Here is a 16,307-nt window from a genome sequence, read left to right as displayed (position 1 = left end):
CGAATTTCCTCTTTCTCAAAGATTGATCACTACCAGTGTATTTTTTTTTATTCCTTTGATAGGTTATAAGAAATGCTTCCAATTTGAAGGAATTTGTTGGAATTATTTCTCCATCAACCACTTGTATCGCCAGGATATTTTCTTTTGTGCATACGTATCTAGTTTTGTGGTTTTTCTATCAGCATAATACCAAACGTATACACATATATAATACATATGTTTGTTTGTATGTTAGTGTATTTTTTAGTATGTTAATTAATAATAAGCAACCTGAAATGCAGAACTATTCATTAAGAGATTAAGTAATTACTATTATTTCAAAATGTTGTAGCAAACTATATTTCGGATTTGAAATACAGCACTAAACATATTCTTTAGCTCCATAGATCAATATTGAGAAATTCGCAAAGAAGGCTCCTTCTAAATGTCCATTACATTTCACAAAATATTTTTTTATCGTAAAGAATTGAAATTAAAATCCTATTTACCTACAGAATAAAATTACAAAAGTTTACAATTATTACTGGAAATAAATGCTATAATTCATTTCGAACATTTTAAAAGCACATAGTTTCTACTGCACTGAAATTTCATTTCTTATTGATAGTATGAAATATTGCAAATAGTTGTACTATAAGATTCCATAACTGTTCTCCAAGTGGATTTGTATAGAACCAAAGGGAGTTTTGTCAAGTTTAGCAAAAATTCGAAAATAAACCTCTTGAAAGCAGCTCTTATTTGTAAAAGAATACATCATCATCATCATCATAGGTATTCTGCCTTTATTGGCAGGTCACTTGCCGCAGCTGAGAAGCTTCCATGCTCCACGGTCCTCCGCTAACCTTTTCGTCTTCGCGTATGATCTTGTATCTATATATATAAAAGAGAACGCACAAATCCTTTGTTACCTCATCACGCTAATACGGCTGAACCAATTTCTTTTATTTTTGGGGGGTTATTAGGATTTGGACCCTAGATGGTTTTTATCATATCACTTTAATTTTTAATTACCAGTGTCTTGAGATAATTGACCATTCAAGTGTCCATAACGTACAAATCCTTTGTTAGTTCATCATAGGTAAAAATAAACGTATTTATATGCAACCCGCATGACCGTGTCACTCGGCGGGTTAACATAAATGACAGGCGATATAATGTTAACATTTACTGCAATCTACTATGGTTTTTATCATATCACTTGAAAGCGAAAACTTCCGGGGTGACCGCAGCGAAGCGGGGCGGGTTAACATAAATGACAGGCGATATAATGTTAACATTTACTGCAATCTTCTATGGTTTTTATCATATCACTTGAAAGCGAAAAAGTAAAAATTATCTAAGTAACAAAGTTTATTGCGTTCCGGGGTGACCGCAGCGAAGCGGGGTGAACGCTGCTAGTCATACATAATGATCGCTTTTGGCTGTTGTAATGGCTCCAGGAACAAAAAAGTGATTGGGGCAATAGACATTTTATGAGATTTATTATTATTCGAGGTTGATTTTCAGAATTAAAGCCTTCTTTAGTTTCTAAACATCATTAAAAAACAAAAGCTTTGTAAATTGGAAATTTATTACAGCATCGATTTAGGACTTTATTTTGCTACACAAACACACACACGCGGGCGCGCACGAATACATGAACTTCTGTTTTTGGTCTGGAAACCGAATAAGACTCCCTATTGCTGCGAAATGTGATATTTCTGTTGTTTCTGTTTTTTCACATTACTACTAGCGATTAATGTTGGGGGATGGCGGAGAAATACCCTCTCGTCAAAGTTTATCCCCGGCCCGGCTCGCAGAAATAACATGATATTTTTACATGGAATAAGTATTTTCTTTCTATATATTTATCAAAAACACCCCCCTCTAGTTCGGAAGTTTAATTCAAACACTGGTTTGGTAGGATGACCCTATAGGTTTGGTGGGAGATGGTAGGAAAGGCCCTATATCTGTCAGTATTTTTTTTTCTAGATCTGGCAACACTATATAAGTTAAAAGCGAAAGTTGATAAAATGCGATAATGGTACATTGCCACAAGCGTGAACGAACCGAAAGAATTGGGTCGTATTGTGTTGTGGGGAGTTCTTTTTTTTGCCTACAAGTGCTTTTGGTGATATAAAAACATCTTTATAATGGAAAATCACCCATCAAGGAAACGAACCAAAACGTGTAAATGTTGATAGTGGCGACGATATTTTAGAAGAGCCAAATATTGCTGGAGACCTCTAAGCTGGAAAACAATGTTGGATCCAGCAACAATTTATGCTGGTTTTGCTGTAAATTATGCTATTAATTTGACGAAAATTAATGGTCCAGCAATCAAATTCCAGCACAACTTTTCTTTTAATTTGGAGCGGAGGGGACACAAGTTCGGATACCATATTGAACTCTAGGTTCCGTCTCCTTAGGATGTTATGAACATTCATCCCATGGAAAGCAATGGCAAACCACCATGGATTCACCTTGCCAAGGGACTTTTAGGTCAAATACCTGCATTCGGACAGAATATCACACCATCATTCATTATCAGCCATAGAATAACACATTGCAAAATTTTGACCCAGAATATATGCGAGACCATGCGAGAAAGTTCCGCGCGAGACGCGAGATGAGACTCAAAATTTTGTGCGAGACGCGAGAAGAGACTTCACATTTGCGAAACAAGACGAGACGCGAGACGAGACCAACATTTGAGGCTGCGAGACGAGACGAGAATTTTCCATTTCTTCTCGTCTCGCGTCCATCCCTATGAAAGAGGTTTGATTTAAAGAGGGTGTGTCAAGAAAAAAAGTAGATTTTGTTGCGGAGGATGATAGTTAAATATTAAAGTTCGTAGTAAAGCTATACGTATAAGGGTAAAATTTTTAAGGGGATTGCAATAGTTTCAAGAAGAAAAGAAATATGAAGTTTGTTTACAGGGTGTCTAAAAAGTCCCGTATCCTAGATAGGAGCACATTTGTTCAATGTGCCCTCTGTTGAATTCTACCCGTGTTTTGAAGCGGAATGATAAAGGATACGGGGGGGGGGGAGAATTTGGGAAAATTGCTTCCCTTATATATCCTTTGTTTTCGTGCAAAGATGAACCCCGTCGCGAATCTATACGCTGCATTACAACAGAGATTAACCGTACTCCCAGAAAGCGTAGTTCATCGAACTCAAAGTAAGCCTCGGGCTCCTTGACGATCAATAGTTTGCCTGAAATCAGGTGTTCAAGTATTTAGTATGAGCAAGACGTAGTGTGCTAGGGCACCAACTTGCATGAACCTGCTTTCTTTATATGTTTTAATAACATAGTACAATATTCTTATCTATGTTCAAGAAATGACCACACAATACTAGTTTGTATTCACGATCGTGGGGAAGGAAAAGTCGCAGCTTAAATGGATGTAGTTTTCCTTTGGAATATCGTGAATGGCTGAGCGTCTTGTCTTATCCTCCCTTCATTTTCAAATATCTTATTTACGCAATCCTAAAACGCACATTTTAAATTATTTTTCAGCCCCCAAATCGAAATGTGTCTTACATTCGAGTTTGCAAGTTTAGGCTTACATTTTGCACTGTCAGTAAGGCCCAATTTACAGCAGAAAACAATTGAGTTTTGCCGGAGATAGCTAATCTCGTTAGTCATGATTCTGTGCAAAATGTGTACTAGGAGTACCCACATTTTCCGAAAAATGGGAAATTGTTCTATCCGGAAATTGGAAACTGAAAATGGAAGATGAAACATTTTCATTGTGTTTTCACATGTTTATTTATCTTTTTCATTCTTAAAAGTCAATGCCGAGTAGGTTTTTTTTGTCTCACATTTGAGGGCGTTTTAGACTCACGTAAATACAGTATCTAAAATGTCCTGCAACCCGCTTTAATTGAAACCTACGCTTGAAACTGCTAAACTTTTATTCTTATGAACTTTTAGTTGAGATGCATATTCAACAATTTTTCCTATGGCCACAGATTTTCACCCCAACGAAACTACGTTGGGAACCTCGGAAACACTTAATATATACAGAAGTGAACATAATGTTTAAAATTGTAGAAATTTTGTTTTCACACATTTTCACCGCAAATTCAGTTTCACCAATTTATTGTATATTACAGCACTTTTGAAGTATTCTGTAGATATATAAATGAAAGTCAACGCTTTACTTTTACATAACAGAAAATTACATTTGAAGAGAAAAAACGCCATACAGTTTACCTCAGTTGCATATTCACCCATTTAAAGGAAAGTAAACGTTTTATTTTAAAAGAAGTGAACACTGTTTGAAACTGAAAGAAATGTTTCAAACCTCAGATGTTATTTCACTTAACCCATTTCAGGAATTTTGCAGAAATTTTAAAGTATACAGGGTGTATCAGATTAGGCGTCCCAGGCTGTTTTTTCGGCTCGTAGTGCACATATACACTTTAGACAACAAATGGTGATGCTTTTATATTTGGTTCTTCAATTAAGTCAAACTAGCTTCAGGTATTCTTATTATGATAATGCCATTAAGCAATCAGCTAACTGCTTCACATGGCATTTGATACATAGATTTGGTGTCCCAAATACTTCTTTGCAACACAGACTGTCACAGCGAAAGCAAGGAATGAAATTACCTGTTGCGCGTAAGTTAGGAATTGAGAAAATACTTTCCCCGATATGTATGCAAAAGAGCTGAAATGCAATGTGAAACAGTTAGCTGATCGTTTAATGTCATTATCACGGTAAGAATACCTGAAGCTAGTTTGACTTACCTGAAGAACTAAATATCAATGACAGATTCAACAAAGACAAACAGGGTGTTGTGAATGGTTTTTATACGAGTTTAAGAAGTGACTTCCCAATTTATTTGTTAGAACACCTGTGTCTACAAGTATATTGAAATCTTTGAGTTTTATTTCCCACGCTTATGCCGGCTAGGCTAATGGAGACGGCAATGATGAGAAATGAATGAAATGGTGGAATCAAGAAAGTGGGAGAAAACGGAAGAAACTGGAGGAAACACACACACACGGTATTTGTCCACCACAAACGTCACTTGGCGGAGCTGTGATCGAACCAAGAACTCTATGCAGCAGAGGTGAACGCTCTACCACTGAGCCACGGCGGCCGGTAAGTATATTGTGAACAACAACTTTCAATAAGGAACAAATTGCAAAGTTCTATACAAATTAGTGCACACTGATGAACAAATGTTCTTTTCCACCAGCACGAATACTGAACGCTCATGAGATTGGTGTATCGTGTGTTCATGTTAATCCCAAAGTGATATGTGAAAAACGGAAACGAGTTCTGGGCAAGTTGACGTCGGGCTAGGGTTGCCAGACGTCCCGGTTTTCAATGAAAGAATTAAGTGTCCCGAGAAAGGCTTTCAGGACGCCTGTTTTTGTTCTTCAGATTGAAAAAAAAATCAGCCCGCAAGAACTAGTATGTCTCACCTGAAAATTGTAAGTAGCTACTAATCTGGAAAAGACAGGTATAATTGATTCTTGCCAAATGAGTATGAACCGTGATCTTAATGGCTATATAGCGTGAGATTGGTGTCCCGATTTCTCGCTTACAAAACCTGGCAATCCTACGTCGGGCGAAAGAGGTCGGAATATAACATTGATATTCTGCGTGAGTGCTACTGGTCAGTTTGTACTACCCCTCTTCATAGTCGTATTTCCGCGCCAGAGAATGAGTGAGGGACTGTTGTTGATGCTCCACTTGAGAGTATTGCTGTAGCACAAAGTACTGATTGGATAACGAGTGATACTTTTTTTAACTTTGTTGCAACACTTTGTGAAATTCTGTCATCCTTCCCCTGACATCCCAGTTCTGCTAATTGTTGGTGGACATGGCAGGCATAAAGAATTGAAAGTGATTAAGTGTGCGAGGAATCACAGGATTCACTGCTCAGTACTTCTCCACATATCACTCACAAGACTCAACTCACTGATAGATGTTTTATGAAACCATTTAAAGACGCATACAATGATGCTTGTTCACTGTGGATGCGCAAAAATGCTGGGGTAAAGACATCCGAATACGATGTAGCGCATCTTGTTTCAGAGGCATACCAAAAGGTATGTCACATGGACGTAGCCCTTAACCGATTTGAATTCACTACATAGTCACAGACACTGACTATCTGTCCGTAAACGTCCACGAGTATCTGATCGGCACTTTGTGTGCAAAGGATTGGGCAAGTCCATCCTCACCACAACCAGCGTCTGCAGATCAGGCGTCATGTGCAGAATAAACGGTCTCCCGACATCCTTGATGCAGTCCTTATGGTTCCCCAAATCTCAACAGGACGATTAGCTAGGGATGCTGCTATGAGCCACTTAATGATTTGGAGGATTCTGCACAATAACGCGTTAAATCCTTATAATGTTCGTCTGCACCAAAAACTCCGAGAACAAGATTTCCATAACCGTCTGGGGTTTTGTCAATGGGTGAATGCCAGGAACCCATGTTTCACTAGAACATTCTGTGTACGGATGAGGCGACCTTCAAGATTAATGTAGGTCAACGTACACAACGCTCACTACTAGTCCAGCGAGAATGCTCACTGGGTACGTGAAGTTGACAATCAACATATTTGGAGTCTAAATGTCTGACGTGGTATAGTGGGAGGCCAAATTGGTCCTTATTTCTTCGAAGGTACTTTAACAGAAGTAGGATACGCTAATTATTTGTCAGATGTTCTTTGTGAGCGCTTGGAAGAGGTCTCATTAGCAACTCATGAAATAATGTAATTACAAGACGGTTACTCTGCTCATTTTGCAACAGTTGCCGGACAAACTGTTGCTCATTTATTTCCAAACAGGTGGATCGGAAGAGGAGGCCGTTTCCTTGTCAGCTCGTTCTCCGGACCTGACTTCTCTCGATTTTTCTTTTGGGGACGTATGAAGGAGCTGGTTTAGCAAGAGCGTCCTACTACAAGGGAAGACATTATGAACAAGATCTATAATGTCTGCCATGGACTAAGAGGAAATGAAGTGTTAAGAGCAATCTACAATGTCCCGGTGCGCATTCGAATGTGCATCGCACGTGCTGGACGATCCTTTGAACAGTTATTGTGAGTTTTATTTTATTTTTTTTTGGAGGGGAGTACGATATTTTGTGAGAATGTTCAGAACTTGCAGTTCATGTTATTTATTTTATTTATTATCTTCAGTTTGTTTATATGTACTATTCTTGAACAACTGTTTGTGCAATGAGTTCCGAAAAGTGATTTATTAAAATGTTTACATACGTTAAGAAGACTAAGAGAGTGGCAGTGATTTCGTAAGTTTGATTTTTTTGGGGAGGGGGATGTTGTTGGACTTTACATCCAAATTTGTTTCATACGTAGTTTAAAACCAGAGTGTTTTGCTCTGTTTTTCTGTTTTAAATTGGTTCAGATTCCGAAATTTAAACTAGTACTGTCCTATAATATTGTTTCCGTTTGTTGATAAGTAGACGAGATATGCCCTAACGTTTGATACTGAATTCTGTAAAGAGTTTTCAACAACTATTCAATAGAACATGTGCTATCTGATGTTCTTTTGGAGTCATTACCAACTAAAGCTGTTGTTCTTAGTTGCAATTCAACACCAAATAATACATACAGTAGATGCCAAACCGTAGAGTTTAACGAAAATGTTCCTGTAAAAGTTGTTTCCTTTTCAATAATACTTCCAAATAAATCGAAATTGGTACCACTCTCCATTTAAAATTTTGGAGTTGATCCCCCGCCTAAGTATTCTCGCTACACCACTGAATATGAAAGAATCACAGTTTGATTCTTCACATACGATTTGTTAATTAATTTCTTTTTGTTTGTATGAAGTGTCTACGTGCACTACGAAGTACGAACTGAGAAAAATGAGTGGAACGGGTGGTCTGATAGCAATTCAACAACAAATAACACACATAGATGCCAAACCGTAGAATTTAAAGAAAAGTGTTTCCTGCAAAATTGCTTGTTTTTCAATAATACTTCCAAAGAAATCGAAACTCATACCACTTTCCATATAATTTTTTTGAAGTTGATCCCGGTAGAAGTATTCCATTTAAAATTTTTGAAGTTGATCCCCCGTGGAAGTATTCCCGCTACGCCACTGGATACGGAGGCACCACTATTTGATTCTTCACATACGATTTGGTAGTTCATTTTTTGTTTCAAGTGTCTACGTGCACTACGAGGCGAGAAAAGTACCTGGGACGGGTGGCCTGATACTCCTTGTATATAGTAAAAAGCTGAAGGAACAGAATAAAGAGCTCGTCGCTCCATCAGATAAATACATACATATCTGTTGCCCTAACTAGAGGTGCGTAAAACATCTATACACAGCTTCGCCGGAAGTCCGCTTCATTATAAGGCTACTTGGACGCCCAAGCAAACGTTGGTACTTCTGCTTGAATGGGTGCAGAAATTGCCTGAAACTGTACGCAAAAAAGCATCTATACTGGACTCCGAAGAGGTACTTGAGTGAATTGTCTCCAGAAGAACGCCAGTTTGGGAACAGGCAGAAATACATCAATTATGAACAAAAAAAGTTGACTATGGTGTCATCCTCAATGTCTAGAGACGATATATCCAAAAACAAATTTCTATACTCCAGCCGTTGTACCGGTTGCAAAAAGGATACGTTTTATGACGGTCCCCATATTGGTACAGGGATTTAAATATATATATATATATATATATATATATATATATATATATATATATATATATATATATATATATATACAGGGTGGCCCATTTTAATTTTTCCATGGGAATATCTCAAAGATGGTTGAAGATAAATGAACCGAACAAAAACTCAAATAAGAAATGCCATGGGGCACATCGAATGGTATTATCCTGGTGCCTCCCAGGGCCACCCTTCATGAGGGACTAGGGCCCAACTTCGAAAGTTTAAATGGAAATATGGGTCGAGTGATATCTCGTTCGATAGATGTTTTAAAACTACAGAGCGCTGTTGCGAAATATTTTTCATATCGGTCACCATTTTCAAAATGGCCGCCAAGACATGGTGCATGTATCAGATAAAACATCTAGTACCACTATGAAAATTGTTGGAGACAAATGAACAGAACAAAAAGTGAAACAGGAAAATGACATAGGGCACGTCGAATGATATTGTCTCGGTGCCCCCCGAGGGCTACCTTCAAAAGTTTAGATAGAAACATGGGTCGAGTGATATCTCGTTCGATACATCTTTAAAAACTAAAGAGCACTGTGGTAAATGATTTTTCATATCTGTCACCGTTTTCAAAATGGCCACCAAAACATGGTGCTTGTATCACATAAAACGTCCAATGCCATTAATATGGAAATAATTAACGTAACATACATAATAATTAAATAATGTATTATTAAAACCTTTGCTTCGCATTTCAGTTGCTTCTTTTTTTTTTTTTTCACATCAAATCACACTTTACAATACAAATGGGTGTTAACCTTCAAACCGAATTTCACCTTATTTTCATAAATTACAGAAATTTGTACACAATGTTTCACACAAACCATACCTATTGCAAGTAAAAGTGGGGTTCTAATTTGAGTTTTTACTATTTATTCCCGCTTCACCATTTACGGACGGAGATCGGAAAGATAATTTTGGTATTTTAGTACTTTTATTTAAATTATATTTTTCTCCGTTGCGTTATTCTCGAGTCGTAGAATGATAACTTTCCTCTGTGATTTCCTATACGAGTTTTGTTTGTTCATTTATCTTTAACCGTTTTCAAATTAGTGGTACTAGACGTTTTATCTGATACAGGTACAATATCTTGGCGGCCATTTTGAAAACGTTGACCCATCTGAAAAATCTTTTCCACAGTACTGTTTAGTGTTTGAAGGTCTATCGAACGAGGTATCACTCGACCCATGTTTTCATTTAAAAAATCAAAGTTGGGCCCTGATCTCCCATGAAAGGCGGCCCGGGGGGAAAGGGGGGCCCGATACAACATCATTCGCCGTGCTCCATTCCCGTTTCCTGTTTCACTTTTTGTTCTGTTCATTTATCACCAACCGTTTTCCTATTAGCGGTACTAGACGTTTTATCTGATACAGGCACCATTTTGAAACCGGTGACCGATATGAAAATCTTTTGCCACAGTGCTCTTTAGTTTTTAAAGATCTACCGAACGAGATATCATTCGACCCATGTTTCCATTTAAACTTTTGAAGTTGGACCCTGTGCCCTCATGAAGGGTGGCCCTAGGGAGCACCGCAATAATACCATTCAATGTGCCCCACCACATTTCCTATTTGAATTTTTGTTCGGTTCATTTACCTTTAACAGTTTTCGAGATATTTTCGTGGAAGGATTAAAATGAGCCACCCTGTATATCTAGGGTATAACAAAAAGGTACGGCAAAATTTCAGGAGCGGATTCCTTATGGATAGACAAGCAAAATAGTTCATATGACCTTATGTCAGGAAATGTATCGGCCATTGAGCCACCTTACGGTGTGAAATACATCCTGGTTACCCCTCAATGTGATTCAATTTAAACCTCAATAACTCTGCTCCTAATTAAACTAGGAAGGGCGAAACTTTTCGCCTATATGCATTTTATGTATGTAAGGGGAACCACGGCGGACGAAGGAGGGTAAAGTATGTACTTTTTTAGTTTTTTGCATCAGAATTTTGGGGATGGCATTCCTTCTCCCTTGGGGGTACACTCATAAAATTTGGTATGTCAAGCAATTAAGTAGTCCAGTATATGGTAATACCCTGTATGTTTACTTGTAGTGTAGACGTCTTATATGGAGTCGCCCTGAAAATAAATGTAATTTTCAAACTGAGACTCAAAAAAATGACCAAACTTGCCCTCCCCCTTCTTCCCCTATATAAGTAACAAGTACACATACAGGGTATTACCATATACTGGACTATTTCATTGCTCCATACGAAAATTTTTATGAATGTATCCCCAAGGGGGAAGGAATGCCATTATCAAAATCCTGAGGCAAAAAACGAAAAAGCACGTACTTTATCCTCCCCTGTCCGCCATGGTATCCCCCACATACTCAAAATGCATATCGGCGGAAAGCTTTGTCCTTCAGGAACACATTGATACCAAAGTTATCTTCCCAGCTTAATTAGGAGCTGAGTTATGAGATTTAAATTGAATCACATTGATGAGCGACCAAAATGTATTTCACGCCGTCAGGCGTTTCAATGGCCGTAAGTCTGTAACGATGCATTTCCCGGCATATGGTCACATGAACTTTCTTGCTTGTCTACTCACAAGAAATCTACTCTTGAAATTTTGCCGTATCTTTTTATTACACTCTGTATATTATATTATATTATATTATATTATATTATATATTATATTATATTATATTATATTATATTATATTATATTATATTATATTATATTATATTATATATTATATTATATTATTATTTTTTTAACATTTATTTATTTTTATTTCGAATAAACGCGTATTCAATCCATATACAGAACAACTTGGTTTACGAATATGCATACAGAACGAGAAACGCTTTACAAATTCACGTTCGAAGTTAAAGGTAGTCAGACCCTTATTGGTACTCAGGGAAAAATCTCATTAACTATTAGTTGAAATATTTGAGAAAAGTTAAGTGCTCCCTTTTGCCCCGCTTTACTCTACTAGAGAAGAAATATTTCCTCCAGTTCCCTTCCAGGCGGCAACGTACCAAGAACTGACGAAACGTTGCCTCATTGTACCGCAATGGATATACGTTGTATTAAGAAGGATGCTGAACGAACATCTTCAGAAACGATAGATATGCGTCTGCCTATCTTTCTGATAAAATCAAGGCTTTTAGAACCCCATGCCCCACTGGCGCGATGGCTATTGGAGCAAAAATAAATTTGTCGAGGAGATTGTTGTATTTCCTTTCCTTTTCTGCCTCTCTACGTCTAGCAACTTCTCCAGCATTCATAATAGTCAATGGGAGGCTTGAATGGACAAATGTGTCCGAACATGTAAAATCCCAAACTAGTGATTTGCCTCTCATTCAAGGTATTAATGTCATGCCGTCAGGTCGTTTGCCATCAGAACGACAACAGCCTGACGGTTCACGAATGGAAGGAATTCCTGCCGTTATGAGGGCTCGCAAAATGATGTCATTAACAGATGAATGTCTGGTGTTCCTGCCAATGCTCTTCATGCATGAGAGGCCATGCAGGCCGCGTTGGGTAACTTGATCCCCGCAAGCTGGACAACTGGATATAATTTTATTATATTATATTATATAAAATCGGAAAGCGGGCTGTAAATTCAAGCGTTATTAACTTTAACTTTAAACAAGGGAAGATTTGGAAAACAGAAAATATACCCAATGTTGTATTAATTTTTTTTTTCCTGAAAATTATTGTGAAAGGTATCTCTTTATACTTGGGAGGTGGGTTAATTCATCTGTTATTATTAACTGTGTTGAATCCCAAGCAGTACCGATTGTAGAAAAGTCTTTTAAAAAAGAAAAAGAAACAAATCGCCACATTGTATCAAAACTTTTTTTTATATCACAATGAAACTTGCTATACTTAAATCGGGAATGGAGTTAATTCACCACTCGTTTTTGACAAACTTCAATCCGAAGCAGTAGGAACTCTCTTATGACTATATGGTTGCCGTACACGCCTTTGGCGCGAGAGATCTGGATTCTATTTCCAGTGGGAATTCATGTGGTTCGAACCCCACGTTAAGCTGTAGTCCATATCTCATATAATCTCGGAGCTAAAACTAAGATCATCTAATCCAAGCAGTAAGTATTGTGGGGAAACGTCAAAGAAAGAACGCACTGCATCATAATCGAATATGTACGAGAAGTAATTCTGGGTGACTGACCGATCAACGTCCACGCCAAACTATTCAAGCTAGAAATTTGAAAGGTGGACATAGGAATTATCCTAACCACCGAATGCAATCCTAGGCCGTGAGAGTTTATGGTAGACAATATCATATCTGTGAGTTTTATCGAGGTTCTTCCATTTCCTTCCCGTTTTCATTCTTACTAAGTATTATATTTCATAATCATTCACTTCCATCATCCATCTTCTTTACCCTGAAGGGATGGCAGTAGGATATTAAACTAATAAATAAATGAATAAATAATGCATCTTCTGAAGATTTTCTAACTGTAAGGAAGGGACAGGTGCAGATAATTCAGAGAAGCAAATCAACTTTCTTGCTCTGTGTGAATATCCATATCTCGGCCACATTATTCCTGCACCTCATTTTCAGACAAAATCAGAATTTCACCCATAAAACGTTTTTTGTAACAAACCACGAGATTTTTAAGTTATCCGTTTTTCAATCGTTGCGATTTCTATTAAGTTCTTAAAACTCATACAGAAAGATGTTCTTCGTTAATGGTAAGTCCTCTATAATGCACAATAGCTTACTATATACATTTCGAAAGAGTAATATTTTAAGGTTATCAAAAGATTAAAAAGATAAAGAAGTTGTAACTTAGCTATTACATAGTAATTTTCATAACAATTCATCACTCAACTCATATCAAAGTTAAATGATTTCTGTGTTGCGTACTTGGATTCGATTCCAGAGAAATCATATGGTTCTGATCGCGTTAAGCAATAGAATCGTGTCTCTCAGAGATAATTCAGCGTTGCTAACTTATTTTATTCAGTCACTTATCATTCGTATACAAGACTAAAGGTCATTTTTTCTTAATTATTATTTTTATTATTATTGTCTTTTCTTGTTTTGTTTTTTGTATTAATTGGGAAGGCGTGTGACTTTGTGACTACATTATAGAGCCTCACCCGTTCTAAGGCTGCAAAATCATTGCATAGAGAAAATTGTAGTTACTTCCTTTTATTCCAGTTGGAGATTTTCATTGGTATAAAAGGTGCTGCAACTGCTTGACTGCTAGAGAGAGAGAAAACAAAATATATCAGCGCAGAAGAAGGCTCAGTGTTCTCTGGTTACATAAGATTAATTATTCTACAGTGGAATTTCAGGAGGGGTTAGAGATGAAGACCACCTAATTCAAAATCATTGTTGTGTGTTATAGAAATTCAAGGAGACCGGGAACGTGCTTTTTCTTCAGGATGGGATGGACATCTGTAAATGAAGAGTGTGGAGGTTCCACAGAAAGCGAAGGAACGAAGTCCCTCGAAGTCTGCTGGTTGTATTTTGCGTGAAGTTCGAATCCCCTATTCTACAGTGCGCCAAATTTGGCTCAAGCGACTGCACTTGAATACGTAGAAAATACAGTTAATGACGTCTTTGGTGCCAGACCGTATCTCTCATTTTGCATTTGCGACCAAGAAGTAGTGACGATGAGGACATTTAAATATTTGCAGCGTGCGTGTTTTCCCGACTTAGCTGCTTTACACATCTCTCAGAAAATGAGCAGGTAATAACGTAAAAATAAGGGGTTTAAAATCCTCATATCGTCACGAAATAAGAAACAGAGATCAAAACTGAATGTCTGTTGCAGCTTAATAGTCTTTTCCTTTTTAGAATGAAAACATTAACAGCTAGTAATTGTCTGGACATGCTGGAGAACATCGTATCACCTAAACCTACAGTGATTATTCCAGCAAGATAACGCTTCGCTGCACTGGGAATTGTAATCGTTTACTCCTTCCCAGTCCTCGGAAAAAGAACGCTCAATGAGCGTCGAACTCACATACTTTTAGTAACCTTAAAATTGCGAACTGATATGGAAGAGTAATAAATAAAATATATTTGGACAAAGTAACCTCTATTCGGGAAGCTAGTATGTTAAAAGAAAAAGAAAATTCAAAAGTAACCTGAGTGGTTGGAGAATTCGGCATTTTAACACTCGTAATACAGAGAAAAAAAACTGTCGATGTGAATCTTAAATATGGAGAGGCTAAGATTCTTTTCTCTTCAAACCGATAGATGTACATGCAACGACACAGAACAACTACTACAAATACGTTACCTGACTGAATATTTATTGTGTACATCCAGAACAATATATATGAAAATATAATACGAACACTTAACACAATAAGTGCGATATTAACATAATGGATGACTAAAATACTTAATATTTTATCAGTATTATTATGCCACACTTCGAATCACTTAAATACACCGATATTTATTTCACAAGAACGAATATAATTTAGAGAGTCACTGGCGTAGGGGGGATTGGTGATTATCTAAAACTACAGTGAACTCCATTCCTTGTGGCTCCTTGTCCTCCAAGCAATGATTCTTCACGGTTCACAGTCTTCTATAAATATTTTCAACTAACTTCAATGGAAAATGTACAGAGTTGATAAATGTTTTAGGTTAACGATACACAGAAAACAGTTCGAAAAATAACAATAAATTGGTAATTCTGAATGTGTTATCGTTGATTTGGTGTACTGTCCAGTTCCGCTTTGAGATTCACAAAATGTTATTGTTCCAACGCACTTAAGTATGCCTTATCAACAGTTCGCTGGAGACAAGATGTCGGGAGGACACCTGGCTGATCTTTGCATAGAAAGAGCATTGCTCGTTGCAAAATAAAAAAAGAAAATTAATGAATTCTGAATGTTTTAGCTTCTGTGTTTCTCACACAAAATGGGAAATGTTACGAAGAAATACATGTAAATGCTGGTTAAAAATGCATTTTACACTCGGATAAAAAAGAATCATGTAATCGTGGATCTGTTATAGAATCACGTATTTAAGATTTCTTGAAGATGACATTTCCTGGTAGGTGGATTGGGCCCTATAGTCCTACAGCCTGAATATCACGGTCGCCGAAACATCATCGTGATGTGTAAAGGATACTAGTTTATGCTACACGTGTACCTATTTGGACAACTTGATACAAGATAATCGACGTATTACCCCAGAAATATTGCACAACTCACGGCATGGGATTGACTATCGGTTAGGCGTACTGTGTGCAATGAATGCCGTACATATAGAAATGTATTGCAATATGGACTCTTGTCACAAATCGTACAGATGCAAATGTTACCTTCCATTTATATTAAAATGTTGAATTGTTGGAGAAACTATGAACATCCTGCTGGTTGGTTGATATGGACTTTACCGTTCCTTTCAGCACCGAGGCCGTATGAGACATGAATCTACAGCTTAACGTCAGATCTCAACGTCAGGAGCTCCATGAGGAATCGAACTCGTGTCTCTCGCGCTATGGACACTATACATAATGCACAATGTGAACATGTATAAAGACATTTTTGACTCGACTGAATTGGCAAAGGAGAGAATCCATTCCTGGGTTTTTGTTTCTGTAACGTTCAACCTACGCGTTTCTTAAATACGTTCTCTGGTTCTAATATTTACATTTCTTTCGGTCGGAAGCACAGTGGATCAATGATAG

The 16,307-nt window shown here is 37.4% G+C and overlaps 1 protein-coding gene across 1 annotated transcript in view; it reads right to left on the bottom strand.

The window, feature by feature from the left end:
* Positions 1–16,307, bottom strand: part of LOC145675775 (tonsoku-like protein) — a 149,531-nt gene that overhangs the window by 79,003 nt on the left and 54,221 nt on the right. The gene's annotated exons all lie outside the window — the stretch shown is intronic.

This window comes from Thermobia domestica, chromosome 18, assembly GCF_964235325.1.
Source record: "Thermobia domestica chromosome 18, izTheDome1.hap1.1, whole genome shotgun sequence".
In the NCBI taxonomy this organism is placed as follows: Eukaryota; Metazoa; Arthropoda; class Insecta; order Zygentoma; family Lepismatidae; genus Thermobia; species Thermobia domestica.
This window is presented reverse-complemented; position numbering and strand designations above follow the sequence as displayed.